Genomic DNA, 22,958 nt, shown 5'->3' on the forward strand with positions numbered 1-22,958 from the left:
TAGATCACCTCTATCAGCATTGAATTTTAAAACACCTATAGAACTTTGGAATAAAAAACCACCATCATTAAGCCATATGAAACCCTTTGGATGTCTTGCATATGTTCATGTAAATCAAGGAAAATTAAATCTTAAGGCTTTAAAAGCTGCTTTTTTGGGTTATCCTACAGGCACAAAAGGCTGTAAATTGTGGTTGATTGATGATAAAAAATGTGAATAAGTAGGGATGTAGTCTTTAATGAATCAAAATTTTATAAAGATTTGTTTGTTGGCAGTCAGTGAAGACAAGTTCAAATTGAGGAGGAGACACCACAATCAAATTTTCACAGGCAATCTCAAGAGTTTATGGTAGACCTGAATTGGGTTTGGATTCAATTCTTGTTTCAAAGTACAAAATCTCAAACTTGAATCAGTAACCACCACTACCGAGTCAAGAAGAAAGTCCTCAACTAATAGTAGTCCTAATTTATCCAATTACTAACTTGCTAAAGATAGGGTTAGAAGGGAAATAAGATTACCTTCTAGGTATGCACATGCAAATCTCATTTCATATGCATTACAGATAGGTGATGTGATAGAAATGGATGAACCTATTAATTTCAAGCAAGTGTATAAACGTAAATACAGGGATAATTGGATGAAAACTATAAAGACTGAGATAGCTTCTCTACAGAAAAATTACACATGGTCACTTGTAGATAAACCTAAGGGTAAAAAAGTAATTGGATGTAAATGTATTTTCAAAAGAAAACACGGTATATCTGGTGTTGAACAAGCAAGATCTAAAACAAGAGTTGTTGTTAAAGGCTTCTCACAAAGAGAAGACATTGATTATATTGGGGTATTCTCTCATGTGGTAAAGCATATATCTGTTAGACTAATGTTATTTATTATTGTTTTGTTTGATTTAGAATGAGAACAAATGGATGTTACTACTGCCTTTTTGCATAGAAAATTAGAAGAACGAATGTACATGGAACAACCTAAAGGGTTTGTGAAACCTGGTAATGAAAATAAGGTTTGTTTACTTTATAAATCTTTGTATGGCCTTAAACAGTCACCTAGACAATGGTACAAAAGATTTGATGATTTTGTTCTTTCAACTGGATTTTCCAGATGCAGTTATGATCATTGTGTTTGTTTTAAGAAAATTGAAAATGGCAATTTTGTATATTTACAGATTTATGTGGATGACATGCTTATAGCTTCTAAGGATATGAATGTTTTACTTGATTTGAAATGTATGTTGAATTCTGAATTTGAAATGAAGGACTTGGATCCTACGAAGAGAATACTAGGTATGGATATAAGTAGGAATAGATTGAAACAATGTTTGATTTTGTCTCAATCTGCTTATATTAGAAAAGTACTTGAACTATACCATATAATTAATGCAAAGTGTGTGAATGTTCCTATGGGTGCTCATTTTAAATTAAAATCTATTGGATTGTTGTCTTCTGATGAATCTGATTTCATGAAGAATATATCATATTCTAATGTGGTAGGAAGTCTAACGTATGCAATGATATTTACTAGACCTGATATAGCAAATGCAATTAGTCTTGTTAACAGATTTATGAGTAATCCAGGTAAAGAACATTGGAATGCAACAAAATGGTTATTGAGGTATTTGAAGGGTGCATCTGATTATGGCTTGTGTTATACTGCTGATGCTACTAACCTATTTTTGTGTGAAAAGATTTTGTGATTCAGATTTTGTAGCTGATCTTGATAAAAAGAGATCCCTCACTGGTTATATTTTCACCTTTGGTGGAAATGTTGTAAATTGGAAGTGTAATTTGTAACACATTATGGCACTTTCAACAACTAAGGCTGAATATATAGCATTAATTGAAGCAATTAAAGAAGCACTGTGGCTGAAGGAATTATTTCTGAGTTGTGGCTGAATATTGATGTTTCAGAAGTCTTCAATGATTCATAGAGTGCTATTTACTTGCCCAGAAATTTTGCATTTCATGAGAGGATTAAAACATTGATGTAAGGCTACATTTCATCAGAGATGTGTTGGCTGCTAGTAAAGTTAATGTGAAGAAAATATTAACAGATGTCAATCCAACTGATATCTTAACAAAGCCTGTGCCATTTAGTAAGTTTAAGGATGCCCTAAATTTGCTCAAAATTTGTTCAGTGTAAGTATGTTGTGGTCTACAGAGGAGTCCTTAGATATGCTAATTTTTTGTCAAGGTGAAGTTTTGTGAATCTGTGACATAAAAACTAATGGCAGTCTTGTAATTAGGAGCAAAAGTTTGAGCAAAGTTTAGGCTATAGTTATTGTCTAGGGGCAGTTTTGTCTTTGCTTGATTAAGTGTTTTAACTAATGGATATAAACCATTAGTTGGTTTTGAGAAAGTGAAGAAAGAAAGGCATTTTTCGTTGGTTGTTTCTTAGAAGGAAAATAGGCTGCCTTTGGGTGTGAATATGTTTTCTCTCTGGTTCCTCGTATCTTCTCTGCTAGGGTTTATAAAAAATGCATGAATCCATTATATTTTCTTAGATCTAGCTGTTTAAATTCTTGAGTCTGTGTACAAGGTCACTGTGGTGCTCGGGTTTAGGAACGATTTGAGTCGGCAAGGCTGGATTTATTTTTGTTTGTGTCTGTAATGCTAGATTGGCTTATGGATCTGTAAGTTGTACTATTTTTCTTATTAATTAGTGGATTTGCTAGAAGATTTCTCTGCCTTGGATGTAAAAATCTAATCTTTTGAACCAAAACCAAGTAAATTTGGTGTGTTGATTTGTGTATGGTTTTTTATATGGTTCTTGTGCAATTCTTGACTGAAAATCGATCCGAATCTCTTATTAATATTCGAACTCGGTAAAATAAAACATTAACAATAAAGTATTATTGATTTCGTTCTTATATTCTCCATCCTTATTATAGAAAGTAAATACTGGCTAGGTCTTTACATTTATTGTGAACCCTTATATTAACACATAGTTCTTATAGTTATTTGTGACTTCTTACTATCATTGATTTCTGGCAGTTAAGAGGTTGATCAAGGTCTTTTCTGTTTTGACGACAACCAGTACATAGTAGTTTAAGTTTTAGCAATTGTAAATTTTTGTAAAACTAAATTTGTCTATTTAATCATTAAATATAAAATTAAAATTCTTCTTTATGCTTAAATGAATTGCATGCTTCCCAATAATTGCGATATTTTGACTGGAATCACTTGGTAATTGACCTGTTGACTTGGCGCAATTAGTCAAGTTTGGATCCTAGGGAACTGCACAGGGGGAGCCCTTTCAGAAATTCGAGGACAAATCCTGAAAGTCCAGGGCAGATCACAGTTAAGAGGGGAAGCCCTTTCAGAAATTCGAGGACAGAAATCCTGAAAGTCAAGGGCAGATCCCAGTTAAGAGGGAAAGTGGAAATAGTATTAATCCAACAATAGATGCGCGTCATTGCCTCAAGAGAAACGATTCTGTGATGTCATTTAGCTCTTCTATTATATTTAACTCCAATATGTTCGATGATTAACACAAACAAAACCAGAAACAGATTAAAAGTATATTTCACAGAAGAAAATTTAGGAATTAAAATTGGTAAGGGAGCCATACTCAAGAGAGTAATGCCCTCCAAAAATAAAGGTATGCCGCTTAAAGCGGCGAGAACACGGTATTCTTTAGTAAAAGGCGAAAGAATAGTTCGCTTTGTTCTCACCACGCGGCTCCATGATTCAAGTTTTGTGTTACCTGCATTTTATACACTTAAGCTCAGGTTCAGGAATTTGTCCCCAGTCGATGTGGCAGTACCTGAGGGAGAATTATGAAAGCTTGAAATCAAACCTCAATTTCCAGGATTTTCTTTTGTTCTTATAGTGAATTCCTCCGACAGAAATTCCACTTTTACACTCTTCTGCTCATACGAAAAAGACAATGGAGCAGCAGCTAGCTGGATTTGTCTTCTCAACGAATTCTTCCCCCAAATAAATATATAAGCATATGTCACAAATACTTGCAACATGTACACAATCCAGGCTGCAGAATAACACATCTCGATAAGGAAGGTAATAAACCAGCTAAATTCCACAATGTGAGTTGGCTATAATGCTCAAACCTCATAAATTTCAGCAAGACAATGTAGTTGCACATAGTACCTTTCTTCCTAACAGATGTAAATAGGAGATACCAACCTAAAATAATAACCCGAAACCCTAAATTCTTTGAGTTCTCTCTTTAGTGGGTAAATTGGGAGCCACAATCCAACCTTAACATTAACATATCGATAAAAATATTTTTCCGTCTTCTAAATCGTTAAATTCAGACTAAAGAACTAGAATTGTTAGTCAAAACAGTTTTTTATATAAATAAGAATTAACTAGACTTGGAAGGGGTGCGCCGGGCCTTGCTGTAGTGCAAAGCACGGGTGACGCCTGAGAATGCCAGTAGCAAGCTACTGTGATGAATCCTCTCCCAAGAAAAATAAATTTTAAATCATGTGGGACAATGTCCCACGTATCAGATATTAAACTGATAAGAACAGATACTACACTTGATCTTAGCCAGAAGGCCGAGAAAGGTATGCTTTTCTATATATCTCACTTCTTCTTTTATTTCTCTATTCCGCTTTGCCTATTCTCTCTTCTCTTTCGATGTGGGAATAATTATTACTTTTGCTGGCTCATGCCTCTTGTTCAGTTTCATTGTTCGCCTGACAAACATAAACAAAAAGCCAATCATATGTTTGCAGAACTTTTGCAAGTGAGATCCCAGAGAGAAGGCGAAATTAAAAGCAATAAAATTTTCTAGGATTAATCTCTTTGGTGTTTACGGTATTCAAAGTATCTGAATAGTGTCGTTATTGGCGGCCATTTTATTAATAAAATGCCGGACACTAAGTTTTTTTAGGTGAAGAACCATTTTATCATTTATCTTATGAATAAGAATTCTAGTAAAATTTGTCTTAGAGATAAAAATCTTATATAAATACATTATTCTCTTGTACAAATATAATAGCGATTCATTAACAAATACATTCGATGTAATGATTCTCTCTCTCTAGCAAATTTGGTTTTCTCAGTTTTGAGAATGTGAATATATTGATGGTTAATCGATAAAGCAGAGCCACTATGAAAGGTTGGTTTCACTAAGCTTTGATGATGACCGATCTTGTCGTTTGCCAGTTTATATTGAGCCACTAGTATGCAACTAATCATGGGTATTCACCAATTTTATTTTGTGTTTTTTTAAACAACTAGAAAGGAAAATGGTGTTTGCATCAATGTGGTGCCAAAACTTTAACACCGAAGACTTCGCAAGCTTGACAATATCAAAGCTCCAATGGCTACTAGTGGCGGTAAGAATGTATTGGTGGTGAAGAAGAGACGAGGGAATGGGGGATTGTGTTGGTGAGATTGTATAGGTGATGATAGGCAAGAATGTCTTCGTGGTCAAGTCGAGATGAGCTAAGGAACAATGAGGAGAGAATAAACAAAAAAATTAAAGAAAATGAAATGATAAAAAAATAAATATTTACAATTAAAATTTGTTCATGATATTTTCCTAATTTTATTAAATATAAAGACTGATTAGTAATTTGGATTAATTGTTAAAGTAGTTTCATAATTTCAAAGAAAAAAAGGGCAAAATAGTCAAGTTTGAAAAACCAAACTCAATTTATTAACCCAAATGGATAAAAGGTGGGAAATTAGACTTTTCAAACATAAAGTGAAACATTGTGATTTCATCAAAATTTGGATTGGAAATAGTTATTTGACCTTTTAGAGTAAAAAATTTTACCATTGTTAAAACTTATTCAAATTCATTTAATAAAGAATATTCATTACATATCATCGTATCATAATTCTATTTAGTTAAATATTATTCTAATATTTTATTTAATATGTCATCAATTCAAAGTCGATTGACTCCTTGACGCTATCTATACCTAGTTCGAGTCTAAAACATTGATTCAATATTGGCTGCCAATTAGTTCTCCAATCTGTGCCTTCAGCCTGGTAGTCAATAAATTAGTGGTGACAGCTGCAGGTCTCTGAGTTTAGTTCAGCCCCGGAAGTTGAAAATTTTCATGAAAAAAAGTTTCAAAGGTAGAAGATATGGAACAGGAGACTCAACTCTTTCTCGCGGCAGAACTTCCTTGGGCTCAGCTTATATAGAACAAATCAAGTATCTCCTTTTCATTTCGGCTCTGCCTTTGCTTGCTCTCTTTTTCTAGGTTTGTTTGTCCCTTAATCATGTTATTATTTGATCGTAAAAGGGATTTAAGAAGAATATAAATCTTGTACTCCACTCAAGTTTCAATCTTGATGAAGATATTGACCCATTAAGACTAGGGGTGGATATAATCCAAGCTGGCTCGACAAATCTGTGGATTGGCTTGAATAAATCAATTTTTAACTAGAGCTTCAGCTTGATATCTACTATGTTTATCTGGTAATATTGTTTATTTTTTCAGTGATATTGCATATCCCTTTAATAATATTGTATATCTCACTTATGATCTTTCGATGATATTGTCTATCAGTTCGAATGAACTCAAATTAAGAATAGTTTTCATCTAAACTTAAGTCGATTAGAGACTCGTTTTAGATTAGTCTATCCTTAACTAAAACCTAAATTTAATGCATTTAAAGAATGTATGATAAATGACATGTTTGATAATGAGATGCTGCAGTCGTTATACTAGCACCAATTGTTCTAGAGTTTAACTAGAACAATATACTTAATAAAAATAATAATAATAAAAATTCAAATACAAATGGTTGAATACTAATAGATGTATAGAGGTGGATTCTATTTAAATAGAGATGAGTTTGAGATTCGCCCAAACTTAGATTGAATTCATAATTCAAAGCTTGAACTCGGATTCATTCAAGTCAATTTACAATGTCACTAAAGGGTATCCCTGGTCCAATAACCCGGCCCACTGTCAATATATTGTCCACTTTGGACACACAGTCCATCATGGGTTTGCTTCTGGGCTTTGCAACCCAAAACACGTCTTAACAGTTAAGGAGCTTACAGGCTATTTAACCACTCAAATTCTCCCACCACTAACCAATGTGGGATACATAGACAGACCCAGCATCTCTCCCGTGCTTTGTCGATGTGGGATTCGCCTAAGGGTATCACATACACCCCCCCTTACGGGACTCAGCATCCTCGCTGAGGTTTGCCCCACCATTGTTCAAGAGGACATGCGGAGCTGCTCTGATATCATTTGTAATATCCCTAGTCCAATAACCCGGCCCACTGTCAAGATATTGTCCACTTTGGACACTCAGTCCATCATGGGTTTGCTTCTGGGCTTTACAACTCAAAACGTGTCTTAACAGTTAAAGAGCCAACAGACTATTTAACCACTCAAATTCTCCCACCACTAACCAATGTGGGATACATAGACAGACCCAGCATCTCTCCCGTGCTTTATCGATGTGGGATTCGCCTAAGGGTATCACATGCTAGCAATGTGATTGCATTAATATAAACAAATACCAACCAAGCACTTGCATTAAGTAACATTCATTTGGTCCCTATAAACATAATTTATACCAACTCCAACATTACAGATAGTAAATATTAGCTCGGTTTTCACATTTAATTTGTGTCATTTTATTAAGATAGCAAATAGTCATTATATTTATTTGTGAACCCTGCAAATCACAATCAATCTTTTTAGACCTAGACTCGATTGAGGGGCTAGTACAGGTTTTCCTCGATCTGATCGGTCCGACTGGTTTACTTTAATAAACATCAAAACAACATTCAGTCATACATAATTATGTGGTACATATTTCCTAATAGATGAACTCGGTTTGATTCTTAACAATTGTATAATTTTTCAAAATAATTTTGTATATTTAATTATAAAATTTGAAATTCCAATTATATATAATGGAAAATATAATTTGACTTGGTGTCACACATGATCATTAGACATGACAAACGGGTGGGTTGGGTTGGATGTGGGCTGGGTCGATACGAGTTTCGGTAAAATGGATACAAGTTGAGTTATATGGATAATGATTTTTAAACCCGTACTTTGCCCGACAAGTACGGGTCAACCCATCGGTTACCAATTAATATTAAGTTCTTACTATTTCTCTTTTGTTTTTACTATTTTAATGAATTTTTTTCTTAATTTTCAATCATTTTCTCTTTAAATACATAAATATTCTATGGAGGAATAAAAATTTATCTTAAATTATAATAATATTTTTTATAAATTTGAAGAATTTTAGCATTAAATATGGAATGAATACTTATAATAAAATGTTTAATGCTCATATTTTTAAATTTGTTTTCAACACAATAAATTTTTAATTTTAGGGTGAATTTGAGTTCATTTCATATCAAAAGAAGAAAAAATATGTAAAATTTGTGTTGAGTGTATTGTGAGTTTGTTGTTGAAGTGGAAAAAGAAAGTTAATAGAAAAAACAATGGGTGACCCACAAGTACCTATGCGCATACCTAACCCGTCCGCAAAAATTTATTATCCGTGGGCACAAGTCTAAAATGGATATAAGTCCAAAAATCTAAAACTTATACCCGGGTAACCAGCCCTTTTTGCCACCTAATGATCATGTTCATGCTAGGGTTGATGATTGAACTGAGTGAATTGACTCAAACCAGACTGGACACCAAGGACTCATTGAACTGGTCGGTTTGATACATAAATATAGCTTACAATAAGATAGCTAATGTCGGCTGCGGTAACAAGATTTATAGCCCAAAAATTAACACAAACAAAACCAGAAACAGTTTAGAAATATATTTGATTGAAGAAAACTTAAAAACTAAATTTCATAAGGGAACCGTACTCAAGAGAGTAGGACCCCTCCAAAAATAGAGGTATGCCGCAACAAGTGGCGAGCACACGGTATTCTTTAGTAAAAGGCGAAAGAATAGTTCGCTTTGTGCTCACCACGCGGCTCCATGATTTAAGTTGAGAGTTCACTGCATTTTATATACATAACTTCAGGTTCAGGGCTCTGTCTTCCAGTCAATGTGGGACAAACAGAATGCCTTGCTCGGTTGCAAACAAGTAATATATTATGATTCATTGTCGGTGTAGGCCTTTTAGAGCAACCGAATTTGAACTATGAATTTGGGCTATAAATTCCAACCGAATTCGAACTGAACACCCTTTCACTCAAATTCAACTTGGTTTAAAAGACAAAGCAACTTTTTCAACTCAAACTTGATTCAAATTTGAATTGAACGAATTCGAATCGAACCAAACCAAATTGAGCCTACTTTGGAGATTGAACTAACTAAATTTGAATCCAACTTTAGTTTTGCAAACTAATGGCTTAACTCTATTTGAGTATAATATTAATAACAATAAAACTATGTGTACCCAATTTTGGTACACAATTTGTGTACACAGATGAGGTGTCATCATGTGATTGGATATTTTTTTATCATATGGTGACACATGTTTTAAAATCACCTAATTGCATGATGACACATCATTGTGTACATGAATTGTGTACCAAAATTGGGTACACATAGCATTGCTCTATTAATAAAATCCTTGCAACCCTAAAATTTTAATCCTTCATTTTAAACTAAGGTTTGCGAGGTTTAACTATAATTTTCTAAACCAGCTTAACAGTAAAAGATAGCAACTGTTCAAGAGAAATAACTAACATGCCACAGGATCTTGATGAATTCAATATCCTTCTGCCGCCAGTATAAGGGTAGGCATTCGACCACCGCAATCCGGCTGCATAAGTGGAATAGGGCACTTCTCCGAAGGCCAGTGCCCATCCATATATTCTAAATGACTCTAATGAATCCAAACAACAAATAAAAGAGATATATTTCACAAGATATAAATCCATCCATGGAAAGGTGGACTTCATTTCCCATTGATGCATTCTGTCCACGAAAAGAACCTCAGATACCAAGTCCAAGGCGAATCCGAAACTTCAACAATGAGATATATTTCACGAGATATCCAAGAACATTTATCGAATCGATATTCAGTACAGAAATGTAACACAACATATATAATACTGCATAAATCAAATATGATAGCAGCTCAACCCGGAGTTGCTTATTTTGCACTATATATTTGAGAAAGAGAGAACCCTCTTGTCAGGAGTTCTGTCAGTCAGTATATGCTAGAAGTATTTTTTTTCCAAAGAAATATGTCCAATCAAATTTGGAAAATATCGGTTTGGAATCGCTCATCATACAACCTCTCTGTTGGGAATCCAGAAATTTGGCTTTATAATCTGCTTCAAATTCTTCAAGTTGGATGTGGTACTGACAATATCCCGACTGGTGAATTTTAAGCATCCAGATAAATCCAAACAGTCGAGATTCAAACACCCTTCAAAAATTAAGCGAAGGCCTCTAGCTGATATCTTGGAGAACTGAAGTTCAAGGAGCTCAAGATTAGGCATAAATTTAGCAATGGCAGAAGCGTCCATATAATTATGAATTGAGTTATGAATTCAATCAATATTATTGAATAAATATTATGCAATATATAACATTACAATATAATCATAATCCTATGAAATAGTAAAAATAATATATAACAAATCATAACTATATTAAATCCGAATGAATCAAATCAAAATCATATTGAATTTAATCAAGTTAGAATTAAATCAAATGAGATTAAAATATATCTTATTTAATACTCTCTCACAATTGCAACAACAGCTCTTAGAGCTACAATTGGAGATAGAAATTAAGAAGTCAAAGATGCCATAGTAATAGCAAGAGATGTCATCAATGCCAGAAAACCAGGAGTGTGGTTCCTAAAAACAAAGGTAGCAGTGGTAAAAGCGGTGAAGGGTGAAGAAAGAATCACCAGTACAAGAGAAATTAGTAATTTAAAACTTATCCATAATATTTTTCATAATCTAACTAAATAATAAAGACCCATTAGTAATTTAAAATAAGTGTTAAATAATTACGTTCAGTGCCTGGTTTGAGTCCGAAACATTGATTCAATCTTGGCCGCCAGTTAGTGCTCCAATTTGTCCCTTCAACTTGGCGGTCAATAAATTAGTGGTGACAATTGCAGGTCACTTTCTTCCTCATTGCCTACCTCCTCCCTTCTATCTCACTCTATAAGATCAACACAATCCGTTTCAATAAAATTCACTTTCACAAAATCATAATCCTTTTGCAAATTTCTGCAAGTAACTACACGGCCATATATCTTCCATAGCTTTAATTTGCACTCTCTGCTTATCTTTTAATAATTCTGAATCCACAACTGTATATATATCATGTCCAAGATCACTTCTATTCTTGCTTTCTTGCTTATTTCTCTTATCTTGGTCTTCTCTTTTTCTCTTCCAAGTTCAGCCCAGGTTCAGCCTGCTGCAACTTTGGTTCCGAGCACTGGAGTTCAAGTGCATGACGAGGGAAGGTTTCTGAGCCTTTTTCAGCCCCGGAAGTTGAAAATTTTTACGAAAGAGGAAAAGGGTTTAAGAGGTAGAGGATTTGGAACAGGAACCGCAACTCGTGCTCGCAGCAGAACTTCCTCAGGCTCAGCTTATATAACAAATCAAATATCTTCTTTTCATTTTGGCACTGTCTTTGCTTGCTCTATTTTTCTAAGTTTGTTAGGGATTTAAGATGAACTAAATCTTGTGCTCCACTCAAAGCTCTATTCGGATGAAGAAACTGATCCATTAAAACCTAAGTTTAGTGCATTAATTATGTTTGCAGAAGGTATAATGAGAAGTGTCTTGTTTGATATATAATGGGATAGTGGGGTGGTTATATTATAAAAATAAATAATAGTGGATGTGGGCAGGGCTGAAAACATGACAAGTTGCGAGTTATCATGATTATTGGTGAGTATGAGCTTGAATAGTTTTAACTCAATTAAGCGATTTGAGTTGCACTACTTGATATAGAAGTGGATATGAATTAAACCAAACCTAAACACTTATTGATTTGAGTTTAACTTGAATGAAAAATGATCCTATTTGAGTTTAACTTAAATTCGTCAAGTCAAAATTAAAAATGACTCGAGTTTAATTAAATAAAAAATAATTCGGTTTGAATTTGTAACTCATATTTATGGTTTGAATTCACGGTTCATTAACAAAACGATATCTTTTACCTAATAATGGACAAAATCTAAGACAAAACAACATTGTTTTATAAATGAAAAAGAAACTCAAACCATGTATCCAAGCCATGGATTTGAACCAAACTCAAGTCACGAATTTGAGCTATGAATTAACTCACCAAGTTGTTGTTTCAAATTATGAAGTTTGACTTAAACAAGATCCTTGGTACCTTCAAATTGACTAAAGATAATATTGTTGGAGGTTTTCAAAATATTTGAAATCCAAGATATAATCTTGGAATTATTGCAATCTCATTGTTCAAGTCGAGTCTCAAACTTTTCTTGGGATTCATTATGCTTCTTTTTAGGCTTGCACATTTCATTGGTGACATATCTTCACATCATGCGACCTTTTAGAAAGTTACGCATGGATTGAGCCCAATAATTATAGTTGATGTCATCTAAGATGATATGAATAGGTTGAGATACATCAACTTGCACTTGGGACATGATGATAAATGAGAATTTACAAACTCAAAGTCTACCAAAAAAGAAGAAATATTCAAGCCAAAGTGGGTGGCTCTAATACAATGATAAAATATGAATGAATTGTATGGCCAAAGGACTATTTCCCACCTAAATTTAGATACGTTCTCAAAGTCTCACCCATGAGGTTTGAAAAGCTCAAATTCCCACCCATCCGTTTAAAATTTTAGTTAGAGTTAGGGGTAAAATCATCATTTAACCAAAAAAAAATTAAAAAAACTAAAGTTTTATTACATTTACCTACTTCAATTTGAAAATCTCACAATTTTTCCTCATCCAAACTTTGAAAAATCAATATTTTTCCCTTAGGGTTTGCAAATAGTCATTAAAGACGACGAAGTTCGTTGTCTCTAGCCTCGTTGGCTCTCCCTCTCGGTTTATCCCTCACTATCGATCAAATCTCAACCACCAGTGAAATAGATTTCCTCTGACAAAGACTACTGTCAGAGGTCTCAAACGACTATGTCACCTTCATCTAAGGCCTTCAAAGGTCATCTTTGTGTGGGACGAAGACTCTCTGACAAAGAAAATTTTATCTTCACTAGAGAAAATCTATTTTGTCAATGGTTGAGATTTGATCGACAAGGAAAGATAAGGCGAGAGGGAAAGCTAACACAGCTAGAAACCACTGTCTCTAATGATAGTTTACAAACCCCAAGAAAGAATGTTGATTTTTCAAAGTTTGAATAGGAGAAAATTGTGAGATTTTCAAACTAAAGAGAGCAAATGTAATAAAACTTTAGTTTTAAAAATATTTTTTTTATTAAATGATAGTTTTGTCCTTGACCCTAATTGAGATTTTAAATAGATAGGTGTGATTTTGAAAATGCATCTAAACTTGGATGGGAAATAGTCCTTTGGCCTAATTGTATTTCTTATATATGATTTCATGTACAAAGGACTAGTATTTATACTAGTATAAAATGAGGTACAAAAAGAAAAATACAAAAAATTAACTGCTTAATTGCTTGATTATTTGGATTGATTGATTGATTGATTGTGATTGATTGATTTCTTGATAGGTGATAAAATTGATTGGTTTATCTATTAGGTGATTAAGGAAAACTGAAAAAGTTCTTTGAATTATTGCTCAAAGACATGTACCAAAAGCAATGTTTTTAAAACTAGACTAGTGATTGAACCAATTATCCTACTAATTCATGGTTTGATCAAATGATGCAACTGTTACAAATAGCTTTATTAATTATTGATTGTATAAATTTATACATAAAGATATATACCAACAAAAATAACAATTCTCATACCCCAAATGATATTCTTCTTTTGTATGAAAAAAATAAAAGAGATATAAACTAAAAAAAAAAAGTTGTTAGCCTAAATATAGACCTGTCAAAATTTGACACGACCTGTTAACTTGACACAATACGATACAAAAAAAAATCGAGCTAAGGTTATGAATTTTTTATATAAAAAGTAGTTCAGATCAAGTTCAGCTGACCCTTAAAAAATTGGGTCAAGTTAGGTTGATAGGAAGCCAACTCAAATTGACCCAAACTAACTCAAAAATTTTAAATAAAATATTACAAAACAGTAAAAAATCTCTAATATCCTTTATCTTTTTCATTTGATAAAAGGAATTTCAATCTATAAAATCTATATCCCTAATTTGAATCAATAAAGAAATCGATATTGTATCATTAAAGATCAAATTCGCATCACTCAAAGATATTCATTTTAGTTTAATAACTCTTTTTAACAAAATTGTAAAAAAATTATTTGTAGTTTTTTTTTACTGGTGTAATGTTAGTACTCCTTATTTGAACTTATTATATTTGATGTATCATATATTTGTTAATAGTTTTAATATTTATGACATTCGCATTTATCATATAAATTGAAAATTATATTTAAATTTTTATCAAGTGGTTGCTAATCTCGCTGGGTATTAATTGCATTATTTTAAAGTTAAAATTATAAACTTATTTAGATTCTTGATTATGATATTCTTTTTTTTTATCCCTACTAAAGATGTGCATAATTTGGTTCAAATCATAAAACCAAATTGAACCATTTAAAAATTATTGTTTGGTTTATAAAATAGTTTGATTTTGATTGATAAATTTTTAAAAAATAATTTTTAGTTTGTGATATAATATGAGCGATCTTCAAATCAAACAAAACTATAAACTACATTTTTTTTATACATATATATAATTATATTTAATAAAAAATTTTAATAAACAATTAGGTGTACAACTTGTTTTTTTCATATTTATTTTGTCATTTTCTTTATGTGTATATTTTTATATATATTTCATATTTATTTATACGTTAATACTATGTTCTAGAAAACTATACTTCAATTAATTTGATAAAATAATATACATTTATAAATAAATGATTTTAATAAGTTCAAACTGTAATCTATACTGGAACAAACTGTATTTTTTTAATTTAGTTTGAAACTTAATATGGTTTGATTTAGTTTAAAATTTTCAAAATTGTTTTTTCAGTTTAGTTTGAAAAAACTCTTAAACCACACTAAATTGGACTGTGCACACCCTTAATTCTACAATTGATTATATAAAGAGATAATAAGAAAATTATTACTATTAACTTGAAATAGAGCAATTTTTTTGACAAAATGTCATTTAGTGTCAAAATGTTTTTTATCTATTTTAATTTAGTAAGGATGTCTTTTTGTGTATTATTTTGTAATAAATTGTGTTATTTTTTAACATTCGATGAAATGTATTGTTTTGATTTAAATCATATTATTACCTATTGTGTTTCGACATGACTTTACTTGTTATATAATTAGAGTTATTTTGGGTCAGGTCAATTCAACACAAATATATTTTGGTTCAGTTTAGGGTTAAAAAATTTTGATAGGATTCTATTTCAGATCAAATTAGGGTTTTAGGTCTTCAATCTAAAACTCGAATTGATACAATACGAATATAACCCGATAATATGAATTGTCGAGTCTACCTAAATATATGTATTCCTAACCTTTTAGACCCTGAAGAGTTGAGAACTTCCTTAAATTACAAATCCTATTTTCCATTAACTCTTTGATAAAGAATTTTGATAATATTGGAAGATTCAACTTCAACATCAATCTTGTCAGGGTAAAATACTGTGGTCATTATTGTTTTCACTAAAAAATTGAACAATAAACTGAAAAAATATTGAACTAGGGCATTAATTATGGTCAAACCTGTGTTTATCGATTTTGACCAATTCGTCAGTTTTGACTGAGTTTTTAACTAACCCAATTTCTCATAAAATCTAGACCAAATCATGAGCCAGTTTCTTTTTGAATCGGTCAATGTAGTTTGGTTTTAAAAACAGTGACCAAAAGCTTCCAGTGTAATTATTGCTAACCCTGAGTTGAGGAATTGCTGCACAACACATTGGCTTGAGTTCAAACTCAAGGCAACTCAAATGATGAATAGGGACACCCAAAAAAAAGAGAAAAAGAATCCCTAAAGAAAAAAAATAATCGTTGGAGAAGAACTCTGGTGTGGCAATGTCAATAGACTCTCGAACTAGAGTCAAGTTATTGAGGTAGATCTTCACCTCAAGTTTAACTTGTTTAAGCTAAATATGAATTCAAGTCCGAGCCAACTTATCTTGATTCTACCCCTTGATATTAATTAAAGTATATCAAGAAAAATAAAGATGGATAAAAATGTGTGTGTGTAATATTCTTTTTCTGCTGCCCTTGCGTGTCTTAATCTTTTGTGATGACGGCAGACTTGTAAATAAACTTGGTGGAGACAGAATTGTCATTTCCGAGTGAAATATATTTTGCTCTGACTATAGAAACTCTAGTTTATTTTGTAGAAAAGATTTCCTGAGAATTCTTTTGACTGTTCCACTTCCCTTTCTCTCATGTTTGCTAGGGTTTCTGTAACTCTGCTTTCTTCAATCTGATTGAGTTTCAGTGAGAATTATTTTTTTATTTTCTTATCTTTTCTTGTGACTTTGTTGTGAAGATCAAGTATTTTGCTGACAATAAGTTGTAACTTCTTTTTATTCTCATGAGTTAACAAAACTGGTAAAGTATTAAAGCTTTTAAGACGAAGGTTTGGATTCTAACTCTCAAATGCTTTTATATATTCATTTGACTAAAATTCGTGTCATGATTCATGAACGGATCTAATGCTTAATTCTTTTTCCTAAATAAAAATAAAATGATAGGTTCAAATATATATTGATATTCATATAAGAAAAATACTAGCTTAGTACTTGCATTAAGATAAAGTATTATTGACTTCGTTCTTATATTCTCCTTCCTTGTTCTAGATAATAAATACTGGCTAGGTCTTTACATTTATTGTGAACCCTTCTATTAACAAATAGTTCTTATAGTTATTTGTGACTTCTTACTATCAACGATTTCAAACCAAGTTAAGAGGTTGATCAAGGTCTTTTCCGTTTCGACAGACAACCAGTACATAGTAGTTTAAGTTTTAGCAATTGTTAATTTCTGTAAAACTAATTTTGTCTATTTAATCATTAAATATAAAATTAAAATTCTTCTTTATGCTTAAATGAATTGCATGCTTCCCAATAATTGCGATATTTTGACTGGAATCACTTGGTAATTGACCGTGTTGACTTGGCGCAATTAGTCAAGTTTGGATCCTAGGGCACTGCACAGGGGGGAGCCCTTTCAGAAATGCGAGGATAAATCCTGAAAGTCCAGGGCAGATCACAGTTAAGAGGGGAAGCCCTTTCAGAAATTCGAGGACAGAAATCCTGAAAGTCAAGGGCAGATCCCAGTTAAGAGGGAAAGTGGAAATAGTATTAATCCAACAATAGATGCGCGTCATTGCCTCAAGAGAAACGATTCTGTGATGTCATTTAGCTCTTCTATTATATTTAACTCCAATATGTTCGATGATTAACACAAACAAAACCAGAAACAGATTAAAAGTATATTTCACAGAAGAAAATTTAGGAATTAAAATTGGTAAGGGAGCCATACTCAAGAGAGTAATGCCCTCCAAAAATAAAGGTGTGCCGCTTAAAGCGGCGAGAACACGGTATTCTTTAGTAAAAGGCGAAAGAATAGTTCGCTTTGTTCTCACCACGCGGCTCCATGATTCAAGTTTTGTGTTACCTGCATTTTATATACTTAAGCTCAGGTTCAGGAATTTGTCCCCCAGTCGATGTGGCAGTACCTGAGGGAGAATTATGAAAGCTTGAAATCAAACCTCAATTTCCAGGATTTTCTTTTGTTCTTATAGTGAATTCCTCCGACAGAAATTCCACTTTTACACTCTTCTGTTCATACGAAAAAGACAATGGAGCAACAGCTAGCTGGATTTGTCTTCTCAACGAATTCTTCCCCCAAATAAATATATAAGCATGTGTCACAAATACTTGCAACATATACACAATCCAGGCTGCAGAATAACACATCTCGATAAGGAAGGTAATAAACCAGCTAAATTCCACAATGTGAGTTGGCTATAATGCTCAAACCTCATAAATTTCAGCAAGACAATGTAGTTGCACATAGTACCTTTCTTCCTAACAAATGTAAATAGGAGATAACAACCTAAAATAATAACCCGAAACCCTAAATTCTTTGAGTTCTCTCTTTAGTGGGTAAATTGGGAGCTACAATCCAACCTTAACATTAACATATCGATATAGATATTTTTCCGTCTTCTAAATCGTTAAATTCAGACTAAAGAACTAGAATTGTTAGTCAAACCAGTTTATATATAAATAAGAATTAACTAGACTTGGAAGGGGCGCGCCAGGCCCTTGCTGTAGTGCAAAGCGTGAGCGACGCCTGAGGATTCCAGCAGCAAGCTGCTGTGACGAATCCTCTCCCTAAAAAAATTAATTTAATATCATGTGGGACAATGTCCCACGTATCAGATATTAAACTGATAAGAACAGATACTACACTTGATCTTAGCCAAAAGGCCGAGAAAGGTATGCTTTTCCATATATCTCACTTCTTCTTTTATATCTCTATTCCGCTTTGTCTCTTGTCTCTTCTCTTTCGATGTGGGAATAATTATTACTTTTGCTGGCTCATGCCTCATGTTCAGTTTCATTGTTCGCCTGACAAACATAAACAAAAAGCCAATCATATGTTTGCAGAACTTTCGCAAGTGAGATCCTGAGAGAGAAGGCGAAATTAAAAGCAAATAAATTTTACTAGGATTAATCTCTTTGGTGTTTTCGGCATTCAAAGTATCTGAATAGTGTTGTTATTGGCAACCATTTCATTAATAAAATGCCGGACACTAAGTTATTTTAGGGTTAAGCCATGAAAAACCATTTTATCATTTATCTTATAAATAAGAATTCTAGTTAAATCTGTGTTATATAAATATATTATTCTCTTGAAATGATTCATTAATATATATATATATTGATTACATCTCAGTTGTGAAAATGTGGATATATTGATGGCCAATGGATAAAGCAAAGTTATTGTGAAAAGTTGGTTTCACTAAGCTTTAACAATGACTGATCTTGCCGTATGTCATGATTAGTATGCAGCTAATCATGGGTATTCACCAATTTGTTTTTGTGTTCTTTTCAACAATTGGAAAGGAAAATGGTGTTTGCATCAATGTGGTGCCAAAACTTTAACACCTACGACTTTCACGAGCTTTACAACATCAGAGCTACAGTGGCTATTAGTGTGCAGTGAGAATGTGTTGGTGGTGAAGAAGAGATGAGAGAATGGGGGATTGTGTTGGTCAGATTGTATAGGTGATGATAGGTAAGAATGTCTTGGTGGTCAAGTTGAGATGAGGTAAAGGACAATGAAGAGAGAATAAACAAAAAAAAAAAGAAAGAAAATGAAATGATAAAAAAATAAATATTTACAATTAAAATTTGTTCATGATATTTTCCTAATTTTAATAAATAATAAAGACTAATTAGTAATTTGGATTAATTCTTAAAGGTAGTTTCATAATTTCAACCAAAAAAGGCGCAAAATAGTCAATTTTGAAAAACCAAACTAAATTTATTAACCAAAATAGACAAAAGGTGGGAAATTAGACTTTTCAAACATAAAGTGAAACATTGTTAGTTCATCAAAATTTGGATGGGAAATAGTTATTTTGACCTTTTAGAGTAAAAAATTTTACCATTGTTAAGAATTATTCAAATTAATTTTATAAAGAATATTCATTACATATTATCGTACTATAATTTTATTTAGTTAAATATTATTTTAATATTTTATTTTATATATCATCAATTCAAAGTCAATCAACTCCTTGACGCGATCGATACCCAGTTCGAGTCTAAAACATTGATTCAATATTGGCTGCCAATTAGTTCGCCAATTTGTGCCTTCAACCTGGTAGTCAATAAATTAGTGGTGACAGCTGCAGGTCTCTGAGTTTTGTTCAGCCCCGGAAGTTGAAAATTTTCATGAAAAAGGGTTTAAAAGGTAGAGGATATCGAACAGGAAACTCAACTCGTTCTCGCGGCAGAACTTCCTCAGGCTCAGCTTATATAGAACGAATCAAGTATCTTCTTTTCATTTCGGCTCTGTCTTTGCTTGGTCTCTTTTTCTAGGTTTATTTGTCCCTTAATCATGTTATTATTTGATTGTAAAAGTGATTTAAGAAGAATATAAATCTTGTACTCCACTCCAGGTTCAATCTTGATGAAGATATTGACCCATTAAGACTAGGGGTGGATATAATCCAAGCTGGCTTGACAAATCTATGGATTGGCTTGAATGAATCAATTTTAAACTAGAGTTTCACCTTGATATCTATTACTTTGTTTATCTGATGATATTATTTATTGGAAAATTATAATAAATAGCCAAAAGTAAGGGGGTTTAAGCGAAATTGCCCAAAATATTCAAGTTAAAGCAAAAATGCCAAACATTTGTGAAATGACAAACCTGCCCCTATATATAAACACAACAAATTTCCTCACTTCCCACGGTAACTTTGGGCATTTTTACTATGCAAAGACAGTGGAAAATTCGAAATTTTCCACTGTCCCACGGCCATCCCACGGTCTTCGTGCTTTCCAACAATTTTGCGGCAATTTTCGTGTTTTCCGGCAGTCGAAAATGGCTAAGAAGGTTAGTATATCTTCCGTAATATTGTTTAAATCAAGTTATTGTTCATATTATTGAGATTTGAGTGAAATTTTGCTGTTTGAAACTTTAGGGTTTCGATTTTGAACAATGCTTGAAATGTTTTGATTCTTGGTTGTTTTCGTTGAATTGATTGAGGGGTTTTGTGTTATAGTCTATGTAGACTTGATTTGTGTTGAAATTGGAGGCCGAAATGACAATTTTTGGCCGGAAAATGCTTCCACGCGATCGGCAGTCCGACCTGCCGACCGTGGGAACAGTGTTTCCCACGGTCAAATGAATTCTCCCACGATCAGCAGGGATTGATCGTGGGTTAGGGGGGTTAATTAACATTTTCAAAACATTAAGGAGTTGGTGATCTTTAGTCCACAGTGGGCTTTTCTGAAATTTGCCACATAACAGTGGGTTGTTGCATGTATACAGTGGGTTGGGGGGGAATTTGCTTTTTTGAAACTGCAGGGGCACTAATGGATTAGAAAATTATTGAGGGGCCAAGGGATAAATATTGGACCTATTTGTAATAGGAATTTCTTTAGGGGGTAAATGGAAATTTCAATTATCTAAGGTTTCTCAACGTTTAGTTTTTGAATTTTATATCTGTTTTTTCTGTTTTACGGTTTTTCCATATGTAGTTTTCGAGTTTGAGATTCGATTTTTCAAATTTTGTGTTTTTTTGGCACATTTTACGAATTTCAATTCCGTTTTTTCAAATTTTACTGTTTTAGGATATATAGACTCGTATTTTTCAGATTTTCAAAGAATTTTTTGATTGTTGTCACTCTAGGGTATTTCAACGTTTAAAATTTGAATTTTAGTTTTGTTTTTTCGAGTTTTACCGTTTTAGGATATATCGACTCGTATTTTCCAGATTTCCGATGAATTTTTTGATTATTGCCATTCTAGGGTATTTCAAAGTTTAAAATTCGAATTTCAGTTTCGTTTTTTCGAGTTTTATCGTTTTAGGATATATCAACTCATATTTCCAAATTTTCGAAGAATTTTTCAATTGTTGTCATTCTAGGGTATTTCAACGTTTAGAATTCAAATTTCCGTTCTCTTTTTTTATTTTCACCATTTTAAGATACCGAAATCTTATTTTTTACCGAAATCGTATTTCCAGATTTTCGAAAAAAATTTCGATTATTGCCATTCTAAGATATTTCAACGTTTAGAATTCAAATTTCAGTTCCGTTTTTTTGAGTTTTACCATTTTAGGATATATCGACTCATATTTTCAGATTTTCGAATGATTTTTCCATTGTTAACATTCTAGGGTATTTCAACGTATAGAATTCGAATTTCATTTCTATTTTTTTGAATTTCACCATTTTAAGATATATCGACTCGTATTTTTCAGATTTTTGAATGTTGACATTCTAGGGTATTTTAACGTGTAGAATTTGAATTTCAATTCTATTTTTTCGAGTTTTACCGTTTTAGGATATTTCGACTCTTATTTTCTAGATTTTCGAAGCAGTTTTTGATTGTTGCCATTCTAGGGTATTTCAACATTTAGAATTTGAATTTGAATTTCGTTTTTTCAAATTTCACTGTTTTAGGATATATCGACTCCTATTTTCCAGATTTCTGAAGAATTTTTTGATTATTGACATTTTAAAGTATTTCAAAGTATAGAATTTGAATTTCATTTTTGTTTTTTTTATTTTGACCATTTTAAGATACCGAAATCTTATTTTTTACCTTTTGTCATTTCTTTTTTTATTGTTTTCTATTTTTCATCTTTATATGTTTTTTTCATTACTACATTTGTTTACATATTTGCTTTTTATGAATGTCTTACGAATTTTAAAATTTTTGTAGGATATTTCTCACAAAAGAAAACGTCTTGAAGGCAAGCTGTGAATCCCGAGAGTCGTCTACCTCCATGCATCGACGTTTAGTATCGCAGTTGTATTTTCATTGTATCGAGTAGCTCACAGGTGTATATTTAGTTAGCTCGTTATTTATTTATCATTTTTTATATGTTCTTATGTATATATTTGTTGTATGATGTACTTTATCTGTCATTACATATGGATATATATTTGATTTCATTTTATATATGATTTGAGTGATGTTACTATCAAACATGAGTCGATATATCCTAAAAAAGTGAAATTCAAAAAAACGAAAATAAAATTCGAATTCTATACATTGAAATACCCTAGAATGTTAACAATGGAAAAATCAACTGAAAATCTGAAAATACGAATCGATGTATCCTGAAAAGAAGAAAAAAATCAAAAAAACAAAACTAAAATTCAAATTCTATATTTTCAAATATCATAAAATGTCAATAATCGAAAAATCAT

The 22,958-nt window shown here is 32.3% G+C and overlaps 5 non-coding genes across 5 annotated transcripts; all 5 read right to left on the bottom strand.

Annotated features, from left to right (window-relative positions):
• Positions 1 to 3,577: 3,577 nt before the first annotated feature.
• LOC123201203 lies at positions 3,578 to 3,694 on the bottom strand. Its single transcript, XR_006498767.1, has one exon. It is a non-coding gene; the product is annotated as a U5 spliceosomal RNA (small nuclear RNA).
• Positions 3,695 to 4,352: 658 nt separating this feature from the next.
• Positions 4,353 to 4,547, bottom strand: LOC123201188. Its single transcript, XR_006498753.1, has one exon. It is a non-coding gene; the product is annotated as a U2 spliceosomal RNA (small nuclear RNA).
• A 4,251-nt stretch (positions 4,548 to 8,798) lies between these two features.
• On the bottom strand, positions 8,799 to 8,918 carry LOC123201210. Its single transcript, XR_006498774.1, has one exon. It is a non-coding gene; the product is annotated as a U5 spliceosomal RNA (small nuclear RNA).
• An 8,612-nt stretch (positions 8,919 to 17,530) lies between these two features.
• LOC123201206 lies at positions 17,531 to 17,647 on the bottom strand. Its single transcript, XR_006498770.1, has one exon. It is a non-coding gene; the product is annotated as a U5 spliceosomal RNA (small nuclear RNA).
• Positions 17,648 to 18,305: 658 nt separating this feature from the next.
• LOC123201186 lies at positions 18,306 to 18,501 on the bottom strand. Its single transcript, XR_006498752.1, has one exon. It is a non-coding gene; the product is annotated as a U2 spliceosomal RNA (small nuclear RNA).
• Positions 18,502 to 22,958: the final 4,457 nt, after the last annotated feature.

The sequence above is a fragment of the Mangifera indica genome, chromosome 17 (assembly GCF_011075055.1).
Source record: "Mangifera indica cultivar Alphonso chromosome 17, CATAS_Mindica_2.1, whole genome shotgun sequence".
NCBI classification, from domain to species: domain Eukaryota; kingdom Viridiplantae; phylum Streptophyta; class Magnoliopsida; order Sapindales; family Anacardiaceae; genus Mangifera; species Mangifera indica.